The 16,752-nt window shown below is 37.2% G+C and overlaps 1 long non-coding RNA gene across 1 annotated transcript; it reads left to right on the top strand.

Moving 5' to 3' along the window:
* Window positions 1-7,856: 7,856 nt before the first annotated feature.
* On the top strand, window positions 7,857-10,296 carry LOC112430667 (uncharacterized). Its single transcript, XR_013100289.1, has 5 exons — window positions 7,857-7,946; window positions 8,419-8,957; window positions 9,496-9,812; window positions 9,933-10,114; window positions 10,222-10,296. It is a non-coding gene; the product is annotated as an uncharacterized LOC112430667 (long non-coding RNA).
* Window positions 10,297-16,752: the final 6,456 nt, after the last annotated feature.

Genomic DNA, 16,752 nt, shown 5'->3' on the forward strand with positions numbered 1-16,752 from the left:
AGTGTGTGAAGAGGACTCTCCATTTACATGCACAAACTGGAGTCTATTAGATAGATATGATACAAACCACTGCAGCGCAGTACCTGTAATACCTACAGCATGTTCTAATCGCTCTAATAGGATATTATGGTCAACAGTATCGAACGCTGCACTGAGGTCTAGCAGGACAAGCACAGAGATGAGTCCACTGTCAGAGGCCATAAGAAGATCATTTGTAACCTTCACTAAAGCTGTTTCTGTGCTGTGATGAGCTCTGAAATCTGACTGAAACTCTTCAAATAAGTCATTCCTCTGCAGATGATCTGTTAGCTGTTTGACAACTACTCTTTCAAGGATGTTTGATATGAAAGGAAGGTTGGAGATTGGCCTATAATTAGCTAAGACTGCTGGGTCTAGAGATGCTTTTTAAGTACAGGTTTAACTACAGCCAGCTTGAAGGCCTGTGGTACATAGCCGATTATTAGAGATAGGTTGATCATATTTAAGATCGAAGAATTAATTAATGGCAGGACTTCTTTGAGCAGTTTTGTAGGAATGGGGTCTAAAAGACATGTTGATGGTTTGGAGGAAGTAATTATTGAAGTGGGTGGCTGTAGCTCAGGTGGCAGAGCAGGTCAGCCACTAATCAGAAGGTCGGTGGTTCGATCCCAGGCTGCCTCCTGGCTGCATGCCAAATATTCTTGGGCAAGATACTAACCCCATGTTTGCCTACTGGTGGTGGTCAGAGGGCCCGGTGGCGCCAGTGTCCGGCAGCCTCACCTCTGTCAGTGCGCCCCAGGGTGGCTGTGGCTACAATGTAGCTTGCCATCACCAGTGTGTGAATGTGTGTGTGACTGAATGTAGTGTGAAGCGCTTTGGGGTCCTTAGGGGCTAGAAAAGCGCTATACAAATGCAGGCCATTTACCATTTAACTCAAAAGTATCGATTGGAGAAAAAGAGTCTAAATGAATATCAATGGTACTGAAATTAGCGTGACATAATGTTACATCTGTGGGATGATTGTTGGTCATTTTTTCTCTAATGATAAAAATTTTATTTGTGAAGAAGTTCATGAAGTCATTACTAGTTAATGTTAAAGGGATGGTTGGCTCAACAGTGCTCTGACTGTTTGTCAGCCTGGCTACAGAGCTGAAGAGAAACCTGGGGTTGTTCTGATTTTCTTCAATCAGTGACGGATAGTAAGATGTTCTGGCTTTGCGGAGGGCTTTCTTATAAAGCAACAAACTATTTCTCCAGGCTAAATGATGATCTTCTAAATTTGTGACACGCCATTTCCTCTCCAGCTTATTAGTTATCTGCTTTAACTATATATTTGAAAGTCATACCAGGGAGTCAAATACTTCTGATATGAGGCTTTCTTTTTTACAGGAGCAACGGTATCTAGAGCAGTACGTAGTGAAGAGGCAGCTGCTCTGCTCTCTATTTGTGAATGATCTTTGGCTTGGTTTTGAGAATGCCGGTATTTCTGACTGTTGTGTACAACAGTGGTCAATAATTCCATTTGCAAACACTGAAGCAGCTGTGTGTTTATGTGGAACATTTTTGATGATTAGATCAATAAAAAAAAATTTCCTAGACATTTTGATTTAGGTGTGGTGGGATTGTCAACAATCAGAAAGAGATTTATAGCATTAGAGTAAGCTTTAAATTCATCGCATACTGGATCTAGCCAATTCCACTTAAAGTTCACTATATTAAATTCAAATTAGATAAAAGATTCATTAAAGAGGTTAACCCATCGCTGACAGCTGAGTGTATTCTAGCAGCCAGTCTATAGCAGCCAGCATCTGTGCCGAGCGCCATAAACTCAAATTGCTTACTCACTGACTCAGAGAGCAGCACATGTGAATGGAGCTTGCTTTTGAGAAGTATCGTAATACCCCTACCCTTTTTAGTTTAATAACATCTGCATCAGAAGAATGTGCCCACACAAAAAGCATATCCATCTTGGAACATAAGCTACATACATTCAAGTAAACAAAATCAAGACCAACATCTAGATTTAAAATCAGCACTAGTGTTAAGCCTTGGATTGAAATCAGGTTCAGGATTTAGCTCAGATTATTCTTATGTCTTATTATTTATGCTTTAATGATATGATGCTTTAAATGCTTTGAGGTGTGTATAATGGAAAAGTAACATTGTCCTGAAGAACCATGACACAAATCACCTGGGGGAAGTCCCAGGTGTTTACCTAAAATTAAATTCAAATCAGTGATGTTGAAAAATGTTGTCCAGGTGTTTAATCCAGGAAATCAGCAATTGAAGACTGCTATATATTTTTTTCCCCCAGAGCTCAGGCACCTGGTTGATACACACATACATACAGAAACACTGGGAGACATCCTGCTGTCTTTGATTGGATCAACGAGCAAATAACAGGGATTCTTATTCCCAACATCAATCAGCTGTAGTTCAAACAATGAAGGCCTCCTTTTTAAAATAAGATACGATAGGATAAACCTTTATTAGTCCTACAAATTAGGAAATTTGTTGTGCCACAGCAGAAAGTGGACAGTGCAAAGTTACAGCAGCAAAAACAATGGAATAGGCTAAGATAAAAAAGAAAAACATACTATATACAATAGAATAAAATACTACATTGTCAAAAAAGAATTACAATTAGTGTTATTACACATGTGGATGTGTGTGTTTGGTCAGCTGTGAAGTCTTTGTTGTAGAGTCTGATAGCAGTTGGAAGGAAAGACCTGCAAAATCTCTCTGCCCCACATCGTGGGTGCCGCAGCCACTGAAACAGCTGCTCAGTGCTGTCAGAGTCTTCTGCATGGGATGGGAGATGTTGTCCAACAGGGATGACATCTCCTGTCATTCACCACCTCCACTGGGTCCAGAGGGCATCCTAGAACAGAGCTGGCCCTTCTGATCAGCCTGTTCAGTCGCTTCCTGTCCCCGATAGAGATGCTGCTGCCCCAGCAGACCACACCATAACAGATGGCTGAGGCCACCACAGAGTCATTGCAGGTCTTCAGGAGTGGGCCCTCTGACTATTGCAGAGTCAGCAGAGAACTTCTGCAGGAAGCACTGGGTGGAGTTTTGGGAGAAGTCTGCAATTGGTGGTGAAGAGGAACGGAGGCAGAACTGTTCCCTGTGGGGCCCCCGTGCTGCAGACGACCCTGTCTGACACACAGCCCTGAGTTCTCACATACTGTGGTCGGTCAGTGAGGTAGTCCAGTATCCATGTTGTGAGGTGTTTTTGACCATAATGGCATTTATTGATGCATAGCTATCAAAAGTGGGATTGACCTAAACAAATTATTCACTAGAAGTATACTATAATGTACAATATGAACTAAACCTCTTCAGTTTTGCGTTTTTAAGAGATTTATTGTGTTTGTTTGAGGAATGTATTACGGATCAAAATATATCAAAATACTGAAGCTAAATATATTTTTATTTATTGTAGTATCAGAAGTCTGGGGGACTTTAGTGAATCTCCCATTGAAATGTCTACATGGGTTCAAGCGATCCATGCAGTTTAAAAGCATTCGTTGTTCTTCCTCTTTGAGTTTTTTTCCTTTTTTAAAAAATGTTTTTAATATTTTCTTTGGTGTATGTTTGTGTATCTGTGTGTGTCAATGTGTGTGTCTGTGTGCGTTCTCCAGACAAACCAAACAAACAAGCAGCTCTTATTCACAATATTTTCCAGTGGAACATGTGCCTTGGTCTTGACTTCCTGTTCACCAGGGAGGTTCTTCTGTTGTTTTTGTAATATGGAGTTCTCATCTTGTTCCATTTAAGTCACAAATTAGAGAGTCTACATTCAAGATAACTGAAACATATCTTGTACATTAAAATGCCAAAGTTGACTTGAACAAGACTGTCTTTCCTTCAGAATCAGCTCTAGTTGCAAATGAACGGTTTAGTGGTAAAATCAATAAGGTCGTTAATCTGTCACACGGCTAACACAGAGAGGCAGACGATTATTCACTCTCACTTTTACAGTTATGGCCAATTTAGACACTCTAATTACCCCAACACAGATATCTTTGTACTGTCAAAGGAAGCTAGAGTATCCAGAGAGAGCCCATATAAGCACAGCGAGAACATGCAAGCGTAACACAGAAAGAACCCAGTCAGCCAGAGAATTTGATCCATAAATTTGAGCCATCACCTTGTAATTCATACTGGTCACCAAACATTAATAAATAGAATAAAATTGCAGGGGGGTTTTTTTCAGAAGGAATGTGGATGCAGACCCAAATGTGGTCTTTTACAACAAAAAACAAACTTTAATTTAGATAAACAGGAAATCTAATGGCAGCCAAAATCCAACAAACCGGGGGACATACGAGAGCAGAACAACAGAGCACAAACAGTACAACCTGACGAAGAATACAAGCAAACTGATGGTTTCGGGGTAATCGGGGAGATGGGAAACTGAAACATGTAGGGAGAAACAAGGTAAGCAAGAGTAAGCATAGCACAAACTAAATGAGAGATATCATAATCAAACAGGAAGTAACTAAACACAGGAACATCTAACCCAGAAATCCATATTCAAAAGATATAAGTAGCCAAGGAGTACAGGAGAACAGAAACTCAAGAGAACTGCAAATTATGAATATAATTACCAAGGAAAAGAAAACCAAAACTGAGAATAACATTTTTGAAAAAAAAAAAGAAATACAGACAAAATACAACACTCTAAATGACAAGAACATAGAAGAGAAGACAGAAATAACATCTCTAACTTAAGAGTAAATTTAAGGCTTAAGATGAAAAACATTAAAAGCAAAAATATAACATTAAAAAGACATAATTAAGAAAATATCACAAATAAATCTGGATGTAGGGTTCCTTAGATTCAAGAACTTTATTAATTTATTCTTGCTATCAAAGGAGTTTTCAGCTCGATGTCGGTATGCGAGTGTGCTCTTGTTCTGACATTTTGTAATTACCTCTTTATATACATACACAAAAAAATCTGCCATATGGGAAACCAGAAAAATATGGTAAAATAATGTAAATTCACCATCATGTAAAAATACAGAAATTTTCCATATTAAAGTTGCTAAAATAATTTGTCGTCGCTGTAAAATAACATTGAATGTTTTATTTTAACAAATTTCTATATGAAATTACCTAACATGCTCTAACCCATCCATCTATCCATCCGTGCATTTTCTTCCGCTTATCCGGGGTCGGGTCGCAGGGGCAGCAGCCCAAGCAGAGAAGCCCAGACCTCCCTCTCCCCAGCCAACTCCTACAGCTTGTCCGGGGGAACACCAAGGAGTTCCCAGGCCAGCTCCAACATATATATATATATATATATATATATATATATACGTATATATACGTATGAGGGGCCGTACAAGCCAAAATTTATTCTTTCACTCTCACACACATACATTCTTCTTCCACACACATATATTTTCACTCTCACACACATATATTTTCACTCTCACACACATACATTCTTCTTTCACACACATATATTTTCATTCTCACACACATACATTCTTCTTTCACACACATATATTTTCACTCTCACGTAGTTTTATTTTAATTTTTATATTTAGATATTTTTATTCTTATGTTTACACATATTTAACACACACATTGCAATATTATGCTCTCTTATACATGTATTTTAATCTACATATTTACACATTTGCACTCTAACATACATGCATTTTCATTTATGCATTCCTACATTTTGCTCTCATTTACATGCATTCAAAATGCATTTAATCTTACAAATAATATATGTATGTAAGAAGAGAATGCATACATATCTGAAGAAAATATATGTATGCAAGAGAATAATGTATGTGAATGAAAGAGTATAGTGGAAGCGGAAGGAGTTTAATGGAAACGGAAGGCTGGGTGTCTGTACCGCTGTGATTGGCTGAGAAGCACGCGCGGGTCACTTTCAAGTGTCTGACAGCATGGAGGGGGGAGAAGAAACTCGAGTTCTTCAGCAAGCTGTCGGGTTGTTAAGAAATATTTTATCATCTCCTGAAACGGTCACATCGTTGTCCTCGTCACTTGATCGAGATGGGACGGGCTCAACTGCACCCAGTGTTATCCACAGCACGGTGGAAAGTGAGATGAGGGAACTTTTTAGATCAGCTAACACCCGGGTATCTTCAACGAGTCAAGTAGCTACACAGAGTTCGACTGGAGTGGGGCAGTCTTTGCGATATCAGACCCAAAAACACTTTGGCAACTGGAACTGCAGATCAAGGAAAAGGTAAGAACAAAACAGTTTTCCACTTAACTATACAACTGCGAAATACAAAATACGAAATGTGCTTTGCTGATTTAGCAACGCACTTTTTTACCCTTATAAATTTTTAGCCCTAGCTAATTTATTCAGCAGCATCCACATTAAAAACAGTAAAGACCGTGGCATTTATTTCAATATTAGTGGCTGTTTGTACTTGTGACCCGAGTGTAAGTTGATGCTTACTTTAAGATTACTTTATTAAATCTTCTTTATTAATGTGGGAGGTGGTAGCTACATTAGCCTGCTAAATAAAAGGTTGGGTTAATTTTCTTGTTGTTTTTGTTTAGTTTTGTATTTATTTATTTATTTATTTTTTGGGGTAGAATTTTAATCTTGCTAGAAGACATCAATCCAACTCTGTGTTGTGAGTGGATCAATATCTGTACCACTGTAGAGGTAGATAAACATGGATGCCAAGTCATGCCTTCAGTCCAGTTTCTACAGTGTATGAAATAAGAAAAAAAGAAATATGATCGGTGTCTTTTTTGTTCTTTAGTCAAAGTAAAAAGTAATAGCAAATGTTTCTTTGTATGCCTCTCTGTAGAGCAGTAAAAAAAATCCTTATGCATTGTACTATATATTTATTTATTTATTTATTTAATTCAAGCGTCAGTGAATTAAAATGGTCAAACCCCAAAATATTTTCTATTTTACGTACAGTTTCCATTTTTTTTCAAAGGCAATTTATAGGCATGCTATTACTTTATGCATTTTTTTTCTTTCAAATTATGTTTCTGTTATTTGTGTTTGCTATTATAGTCAACTCTTACATGCACAAGCAACTTTAAACATATTCAAGTGGGCTAAATGGCTAGCTGCGATACTGTTTTTTTTTAATATAAACTGTGTAACATTTTATTTTATTCATAAAAGCTTAGCAACAGTTTAATGTGTAAGCTGGTCACTACCAAGTGACATAAGCAACTTTCTTAAGGAACTGATAGTGTCTAAGTATAGGTAAATAAAACAAAAGATACATAAATCTGAATATAGTTTCTGTTTTGTTTTATAGGGCCAAGACACATTATCATGATACTTTCAACAAAGATGTCATCCTTCTTCCATGGCCATCAAGCAGTGTTGTTGTCAAGCATCGCACAAAACAACATTTACATGAACAAGGGCATATATTGAATGGATTTGAATTCCAAAAATCCTGGGACCAGAAAACTGTCTCTGAACAAATAAGGGACGCCTTTGGAGATAAACTTTCTATTGATGTAAGGTAGGTTGTGCTAGCAGTCGAAACCTAATGCGACACAGCTTTTGTCAGTAGTCTTTTCGATATCTAGGCATTTCAAAGCTTTACATAACGATTTAAGTCAGAGAACAGGTAGACATGAATCAGTAAACTAAAATAAAAGAACCAAATCAGTTATCCTTTCTTGAACACTCCATTTTTGGCATACTTTTTTGACATTTGTATAAAGTTTACTTCTGTTACTACTGGTTTCAGTCTGATTCAAAGAGGAAAACAAGATTAGCTCTAAAAAAGTTATTGGAACATTTTTGCTGTTTTGGATTTTAAACATTTTACAACTTACTGTAACTGTTTTCCAGCCTGGAGTTTCTGATGGCTTGTGGAAACAGACTGATTGCGCCCAAACTGCGAGCAGGACAGGAGCTGGATGCAAATCTCATACATAAAATGTATAAATCGAAAGCCCTATACATCAGACCATCAAAACCAATTTTGGTACGTTATTTGACTTTTGAATGAATCTACATAGCACTGTACAGTAATAATATGAAGACCAGAAATTGGTGCATAAACAACCTTTGAACTTTCTCATGTCTGTTCTTTTTAAACTTGCCTTTCACCTTTTGTAGTTGGATAGAATAGTACCAAGTTAATGTTCCTTTTTTAAAATGTTAATCCTAAGCTCTGGTATTGACTAAATTTACAGCTGCTCTGTTGGATTGTTTGTGAATTATAGAACGTAAGACTACTGCTGTTCAGGAGATGTGTTACAATTTTGTCTGCCTAGTATGTAAAAGTAATTGTGAGAAAGATCTATTAACTCTTGAAATTTCTCACCCTATGGTAGCTGGGATAGGCTCCAACCACCCCACCTCTGATAAGAATAAGCAGAAGAGGTTGGATATATGGTATTTAATATTCAAATTCAATATATGTGAATTATTATAATTATTATTTTATTTCTAAGGATGATATTACAAGCTACAGCAGTGAGGAAAACTGTGAAGAAAACCCTGTTTCATCAAGGCAGCTGCGCTCATCATCTTCAGACAGTTTTGCCAGTTCAACAGCTGCCTTCCAACCAATCTCTGCTCCGACGCAATCTCCTGCCTCATCAGTTTGTAATGGAACATTATTAACGGAAACTCCTGCCTTGACCCATGAAAGTAGTATCTCACACAAGTACAGCAGCGCTTCAACAAACATTTCCTTCAGCCAGTTACCAGTGTCTTCATTGGAAATCTACCCTTCCACTAGTCAGCCTTCTACCTCATCATCTGCATCTTTAAGTGATCCAGTTCTGGTCCTGACGTGCCGAAATACCTCAAGCTCACCCTACCAGACCAGGAATCCAGAGAATCATTGTTCAGCATTACCCTCTACATCAACACACAGTCAATCTGTAAACTACGATAACTACCTTTCAATCATGACTCCACTATCTGACATGTCTTCTGATGATGAGGAACTTAACCAGGCTATACTAGCAAGCCTGCAGAGCGAAAGGTTAGTTTCAAATACAAATGTTTTACAGTAGCCAATTAAACACACCATATTTGTTGCAATCCAATACTGTAACCAGTGTTGTGAAGGAGTGTAATCCATCCTCAGATATTTATCTGCATATATGATATTTATATTTGCTGTTAACAAAACAGTTTTTTGAATAATGTCTACAGAGTCAAATGATAATGCTGTAATGCTGGCAAATTTTATTTTATTTGAAATAGGCAGCGAATTTTTAACAGCCTATCTGACAATGAAATGAAATTTACTTATTGTGCATTGAAACTATTTTTCTTTGCTCTAGTGCTTTCTAGTTCTCCAAAACATATAAACAATATAAAAAGCCACTGAGCAATATACTCCTTTGTACATTTTGCTTATGATTATGATAATTTCCTTTGGTGATTAATAAAGTATGCTGATTCTGATTTTGACAAAACTTTGTATGTCCTTGTAGCCCTTGTATGTGAATGTTTTTACTGATGTTCTTTTCAATTTTTTTTTCTTTTTTTTTCTTTTCTTTTTTCTAATCCTACAGGACTTCAAGTTGTTTGGTATCAGCAAAAGATATTTTGGAGGAACTTTCTGCAAAAGTAAACCAACAGAAGAAATGCAAGTTCAACATTAATAGATCAACAGTCCTGGATGGAGCAATTAGAGGTTTTAAACGAGCGACATATGATCCATGCCACACAATTTCTGTCAGGTTTTCTGACGATATGGGAGTACCTGAAGAGGCTGTTGACTTGGGTGGACCAAGAAGAGAATTTCTAAGACTTCTGATCGAAGCTTTACCCCTGTCTCCAATGTTTGAGGGTGAAGAAGGCAAAATGAACTTGGCGCTTGATAGTGCTGGTATGTATTGATTTTAGGCTGATATCCCTGGAGTAATGCAATAAAAAAATCATTTTTATGAAGTTCTTGTCAAGCGCTTTCATGCATCTATTGACATGTAATGTTTTTCATTATTTCTAGCCATGAGGGAGGACAGGTACTTCATTGCAGGCAGAGCCATTGCAGTAAGCCTTGTACATGGTGGTCCACCAGCAGGCTTTCTGTCCCCAACACTCTTCTCTTGCCTTGTTGATGGCCCAGATTTGGCTAAACCAGTTTTAGAAGATGTTGCCGATAGTGACCTGCGTGAAAAAATTAAAAGGGTAAAACTGATTTGTCAGTTGTTGGATAATGTTTTAGTATTGTGTGCATTTCGTTCTACTCCATGTATTAATTGGGGCCCATTAATTTTTTATTTTTTTATTTGAAGGTTAAAGAGTGTAAATCCTTTGAAGATCTGATAGTAGCAACTGAGCCACTTCAGGAATACTTAGCCAATACTGGCTGCCTGAGGCCGCTACGGAGGCTGGAAGACAAGGATCTGCTTACACATGACATTATCATGTTCCAAGTAATACACAGAGTCTGTGGTCCATTTGAAAGGTATGTATGTATGTATTTATTGTTGTCCAATAAGTAACTCAAACCCATGCTGATTGCCTTGTATTCTGGGAATTTTGTGTGACATTTCTTTATGTGTAGGTACACCATGCCTCCAAAGGTGACAGCATCACATGAAAAATGCAGATTTGGGATATACACTTTTGATGATGTGAATAATCTGAAGTAAAAATTATTGTATATATAAATTCATATGTTTTAGATTATACTTCTTGGATCCATTCATTTTTGATGTGATTTGTGATTTTAAAGGTAATTCTGATTATCATTTAGATTTCAGGATGGACTACGGACACTTGAGGTGCTGGACAAAATCCAAGATCACCCAGAGAGTTTTCGCACCCTTCTATGCTGGTCACCTTCAGTGCTTACAGCTGACCTTCTTGACAGCCTCTTTACCATCCGCCTTTCTCCAGCTGGGAGCAATAAAAGGCAGGCTGAAGCAGTTGTCATTAGTTTCTGGAGAGACTACCTAACAGATGCAGAAGGTAAATTTAGCGTTTTAAGCATTGTGTTCAATTTATAATGCAGTGCATCTTTTCATTGAATCAGTTAAAAGTAGAAATGCTTGCTGTGTTTTTTGTCTTTAATGCCATTTTTGACAGTATTGCTTTTCCTTTAGATCAAGACGGAACACAGAAGCTGGGGACAATTCTTGCCTTCGCCACTGGAGCCAACACTGTTCCACCAATTGGCTTCTCTCCACAACCGTCCATTGAATTTCTTCACCAAGAGCCAGATGCACAAACCATGTCTAAACTACCCATTGCAAACACGTGCATGAATTGTTTAAAGTTACCACTTCATACCTCTTACAAAGACTTTCAGGAGAATATGGACTTTGCATTAGGTAATACACATGGTTTTGGAATAGCTTAATTCCTGGTCAGGTTAGTATGTTAATCTGAGTTTTGCACTCAGTTAAATTAATGAGTGTCAACCATTGAGTAATTCTAAGAGAGGGGGGGGGGTGTTTTGAATATCATTGCATTTTCTTTCCCAGAAATCAAACAAATGTTCAAAATGTTCCACCTAAAACACCAATTAACACGCTTGAGACCAAGCTGAATTTACTTTATGTTGCCATATTTCATATGTCACCCACCTATTTTGTGATTGGAGGCTCTGTTTTTGCATTGACCTTTTAACAAATGTTCATTTGCTTCAAGTCTTTTTGCTTGTCAGGGTACCATTCTACAAGTATACAATAGTTATATATACTAACATAATTCAATAATAATTTTTTCATTGCATTAATTTATGTGCATTGTGATTATTTTTGTTTTCTAGCTTTGTACTTGTTTGTTGCTTTTATTCTCTGGTGTTCTTCAATATTGTTTATCTGACACTTCTATTCTATTTGATCAGTGATCCATGTTTGATGTATTGACTGTATGACTGTATTAATGTTAATGTTATCAGTTTGAGTCATCTTGTTCCAAGACAATACATCTGGTGATTGTGATGACCAAAAACCTCAATAAAATGTGGTTGCACAAATTTATTTTTTCTTTTAACAAGGTGTTTTAAAACAAAACATGGTTGTAAAATCTCAACACACTCACATAATACAACTCATAAATTCTTTAAAATTGTATACAAACCGTAAACATGCATGTAAAGGTTGATAGTAGCATTCTTGAAATTTAAAGCTGTGACTAAACTTCTAATAATACTGAACTAACAACAGTCTTGGCACTGTATTCTTTTTAAGCTGCACAACCACAATTACAGTAAATGAAATTTCTCCAGAGGCCTTGTTGATATTTTAGGATTGTCTCTCAAGAAAACGAACAAGGTTGCAAAATAAATCTATACCGTTATTGCCATCATCTTCAAATGGATCAAAGGTCTGTTGAAGTGTAACCATCATGGTGTCACTGATGGAAATGTTAATTGATGGAACAACGACATTATTGTTTGTCTCCAGCTCTGGCAGTGGTCTGCATTCATCAATACCAAAGTCATTTTCACAAATACCATTCATATTTGGGTTATGTATTCCTGCATTGTTGATAATGCCCCTTTGCCACAGCTGAAGAGGGGTTTGCCCTCCTTGTGTTGAAAGTCCATGGTTATTCCACTGGTTCTGAAATTCTGTGGCAGCTCTTTGAATGCATGGCAAATATATATAATGAAGACAAAATAAATGGACCTCATTAAGTGAATCTAATACACCATGCTCCTCCATAAAATTGAAAAGATTAACAAAATGATATGAGACCACTCGATTTAATTCTGCCCATAATCGCTCAATTCTTTGATTATGCACAGACCTGCCAGTGATAACACTATGCCTGTTCAGTCCTTGCCTGTAAAGCATGAAACGGGCAACACCAGTGTTTTCTAGTCCATGATCACATCTCACGCTGGATGGCATTCCAAAGTTCTGAACACCAACCATGAACAGTGACAAAACACTTGATGCCCTGTTGTTATCTAAACACGCAAGGTAGATGATGGTTCTACTGAAACCATCCACACAGCCATGGAACACCATCCTCCATCTCACAAGTTTGTGGTTTCCATCTATATGCCTATAGAAAAATGAAATAAGTAGAAGTTATGTATGGGGAAACTATGACATGGTCAAGGATATGCACACGTTTGAGTAAATAAAACAATGAGTTATTTTGCTTTAGATAATCCATTTCGCTATAGACTTAGAATCAGGACTGTTTTTCTGTTAGAATTTTCTCACCATAACTGATTGGGGAAAGGAACACTGTACAGTCGTCGACGTATTGCATTGCGTCTTCTGAGGGAATGTCCAAAGGGGTCAATTTCTTGTAGACTTTGTCTTACACGCCACCTTTGGATTCATAACCCACGTGATCTCAAGCTGCCATGCACATATCGTTCACCTGCATTTGTGGTATACTGAAGGATTTCCCTAACAACCCTGTTCAGGTTTTCATCGGAAAATGTTGCATAAGTCAGTGGCTCAATGCCAAGGTCCTCTCTGTGCCTGTACAGAGTACGGGAGCTAACCCCTAAGCATGTTGCAATGCTTTGCCAGTTCATTCCAAGAGATACTAAATGAGATATTTGCTCTCTTGAAATGCTGTATCGCGGTCGACCTTGAGAGCAAGTCATGAGAGGTGGAGGTAGCAAGACAAGTCTGTTCTCAGATGTAGTTCCTTGTCTGGTTTCATAAGCAGTCAGTAAAAAAATTAGCCATCCATTTAAGGACTGTAATGTATTCACTGCTTCTCTATTTCTTGCATCGTCAACAAATCTTGAGATGGACAAAATTCCAGATAAGGTTTGAATGTGATCACCAAGTTCTCTATGGAGCCTCTGACGAACAAAAGAATCTGTAGCTTCTCTTTGAATTTGTTCCAAACATTCTAATACATTATTTAAAAAAGTTCTAATGTCATTTTCATTACTACTTACTCGACAAATTAACTGCAATACTAGCAAAGAAAGCAGGACAACTTTGAACAGCTTCATTGCTTGGTTCTTCTGGTTTAGGTCTGGGTATGTCAAGTAAGTTCTCCAAGTGTATTACATTTCCTGGTTTAAGAATAACTTCCTGCTTAAAGGATTAACTTCCTGTGTTAGGAAATGCAGATGTGAATGTCAGAGTGTATGTATGCAAGGGTAAAGGATAAACACTGGGATTGTATGTGTATATGAGTATAGGAGTACAAATATATATGTGTTGAAAGGTAAAGGGTATGTATATATATGTATGACTAGAAAGGGCTGCACCTGCAAGGAGAATAAATATATGTCAACATAAAAATATGTAGCATTAAGAAAAATAGAATACATGTGTGTGAAAGGAAGATTAATGGATTTATGTGAGAGTGAATATACATGGATATGAATTAAGAATAAAGGTGTGCGAGATGACAATATATGTATGTGAGAGTGAAAATATATGTATGTATGTGAGAGTGACAATACATGTGCATGAAAGAAGAATATATGTATGTGAGAGTGAAAGTATATGTGTGTGAAAGAAGAATATATGTATGTGAGAGTGAAAGTATATGTGTGTGAAAGAAGAATATATGTATGTGAGAGTGACAATACATGTGCGTGAAAGAAGAATATATGTATGTGAGAGTGAAAGTATATGTGCATGAAAGAAGAATATATGTATGTGAGAGTGAAAATATATGTGTGTGAAAGAAGAATATATGTATGTGAGAGTGACAATACATGTGCGTGAAAGAAGAATATATGTATGTGAGAGTGAAAGTACATGTGCGTGAAAGAAGAATATATGTATGTGAGAGTGAAAATATATGTGTGTGAAAGAAGAATATATGTATGTGAGAGTGACAATACATGTGCGTGAAAGAAGAATATATGTATGTGAGAGTGAAAGTACATGTGCGTGAAAGAAGAATATATGTATGTGAGAGTGAAAATATATGTGTGTGAAAGAAGAATATATGTATGTGAGAGTCAAAGTATGAATTTTGGCTTGTACGGCCCCTCATATATACGTATATATATATATATATATATATATATATATATATATATAGGCAAGGCAAGGCAAGGCAAGTTTATTTGTATAGCACAATTCAACAACAAGGTGATTCAAAGTGCTTTACAGAGACATTAGAAACAAGAACAAATAAAAAGCATGATTTAAAATTGAATAAAACAAGCAAATAAACTAACTAACTAACTAATTAACAAACAAACAAACAAACAAACAACAGTATATAAAATCAAAACAGATAAAATCAGAACAGTAGATAAAATCAGTAGTTAAATGTAAGTTTTGAAATTTAAGCTTAAAGTGTGGATTTGGTGCTTTATTCAAATGCAGCTGAGAACAGGTGAGTCTTCAACCTGGATTTAAATAAACTGAGTGTTTCAGCTGATCTGAGGCTTTCTGGGAGTTTGTTCCAGATATAAGGAGCATAAAAGCTGAATGCAGCTTCTCCGTGTCTGGTTCTGACTCTGGGAACTGATAAAAGACCGGATCCAGATGACCTGAGGGATCTGGATGGTTCATACTGGGTCAGGAGGTCATTGATGTATTTTGGTCCTAAACCATTCAGAGCTTTATAGGCCAGCATCAGAACTTTAAAGTCTATCCTCTGACGGACAGGCAGCCAGTGTAAGGACCTCAGAGCTGGACTGATGTGGTCCACTTTTTTGGTCTTAGTGAGGACTCGAGCAGCAGAGTTCTGAATGAGCTGTAGTTGTCTGACTGATTTTTTAGGTAGACCTGTAAAGATGCTGTTACAGTAATCAAGCCTACTAAAGATGAATGCATGGACTAGTTTTTCCAGGTCCTGTTGAGACATCAGATCTTTTATCCTTGATATATTCTTGAGGTGATAGTAAGCTGACTTTGTTATTGTCTTAATGTGTTTTTCTAAGTTTAGGTCTGCATCCATCACTACACCCAAATTTCTCGCCTGGTTTGTGGTTTTTAGATGTATAGATTGAAGTTCTCTGGTGACCTGTAATCGTTTTTCTTTGGCGCCAAAGACTATTACCTCAGTTTTGTTTTTGTTTAGCTGGAGAAAATTGTGGCACAACCAGTCATTGATTTCCTCAATGCATTTACCAAGAGCCTGTACAGGGCCTCGGTCTCCTGGTGACATTGTGATATATATTTGTGTGTCATCTGCATAGCTGTGATAGTTTATTTTGTTGTTGTTTATAATCTGTGCCAGTGGGAGCATGTAGATGTTAAACAGAAGGGGTCCCAAGATGGAACCTTGGGGAACTCCACATGTGATACTTGTCTGCTCAGATGTGAAGTTACCTATTGATACAAAGTATTTCCTGTTTTCTACGTATGTTTTGAACCCGTTTAGTACAGTTCCTGAAAGACCTGTCCAGTTCTCCAGTCGTTTGAGTAATATGTTGTGGTCAACTGTATCAAATGCTGCACTGAGATCCAGTAAAACTAGGACTGACATTTTTCCACTGTCTGTATTCAGACATATGTCATTAAACACTTTGGTCAGAGCGGTTTCAGTGCTGTGGTTCTGTCTAAAACCTGACTGGAAGGCATCGTAGCAATTATTCTGTTTTAAGAAGTAACTGAGCTGTTGAGAAACTGCTTTTTCAATGATCTTACTTAAAAACGGGAGATTTGAGATCGGCCTGTAGTTGTTCATTTGTGTCTTGTCAAGATTGTCCTTTTTCAGTATAGGTTTGATTACAGCAGTTTTTAGTGATTCTGGAAACACACCTGATAATAAAGAAAAGTTGACGATCTGTAACAGGTCTGACTCTAAAGTCTTTGAGACCTTTTTGAAAAAACTTGTTGGCAGGACATCTAAACAGCAAGAGGAGGAGTTCAGTTGACCTAAGATGTCCTCCAGGTCTTTGCTGTTAATAGGTTGAAACTGTT

The sequence above is a fragment of the Maylandia zebra genome, linkage group LG9 (genome assembly GCF_041146795.1).
Source record: "Maylandia zebra isolate NMK-2024a linkage group LG9, Mzebra_GT3a, whole genome shotgun sequence".
In the NCBI taxonomy this organism is placed as follows: Eukaryota; Metazoa; Chordata; class Actinopteri; order Cichliformes; family Cichlidae; genus Maylandia; species Maylandia zebra.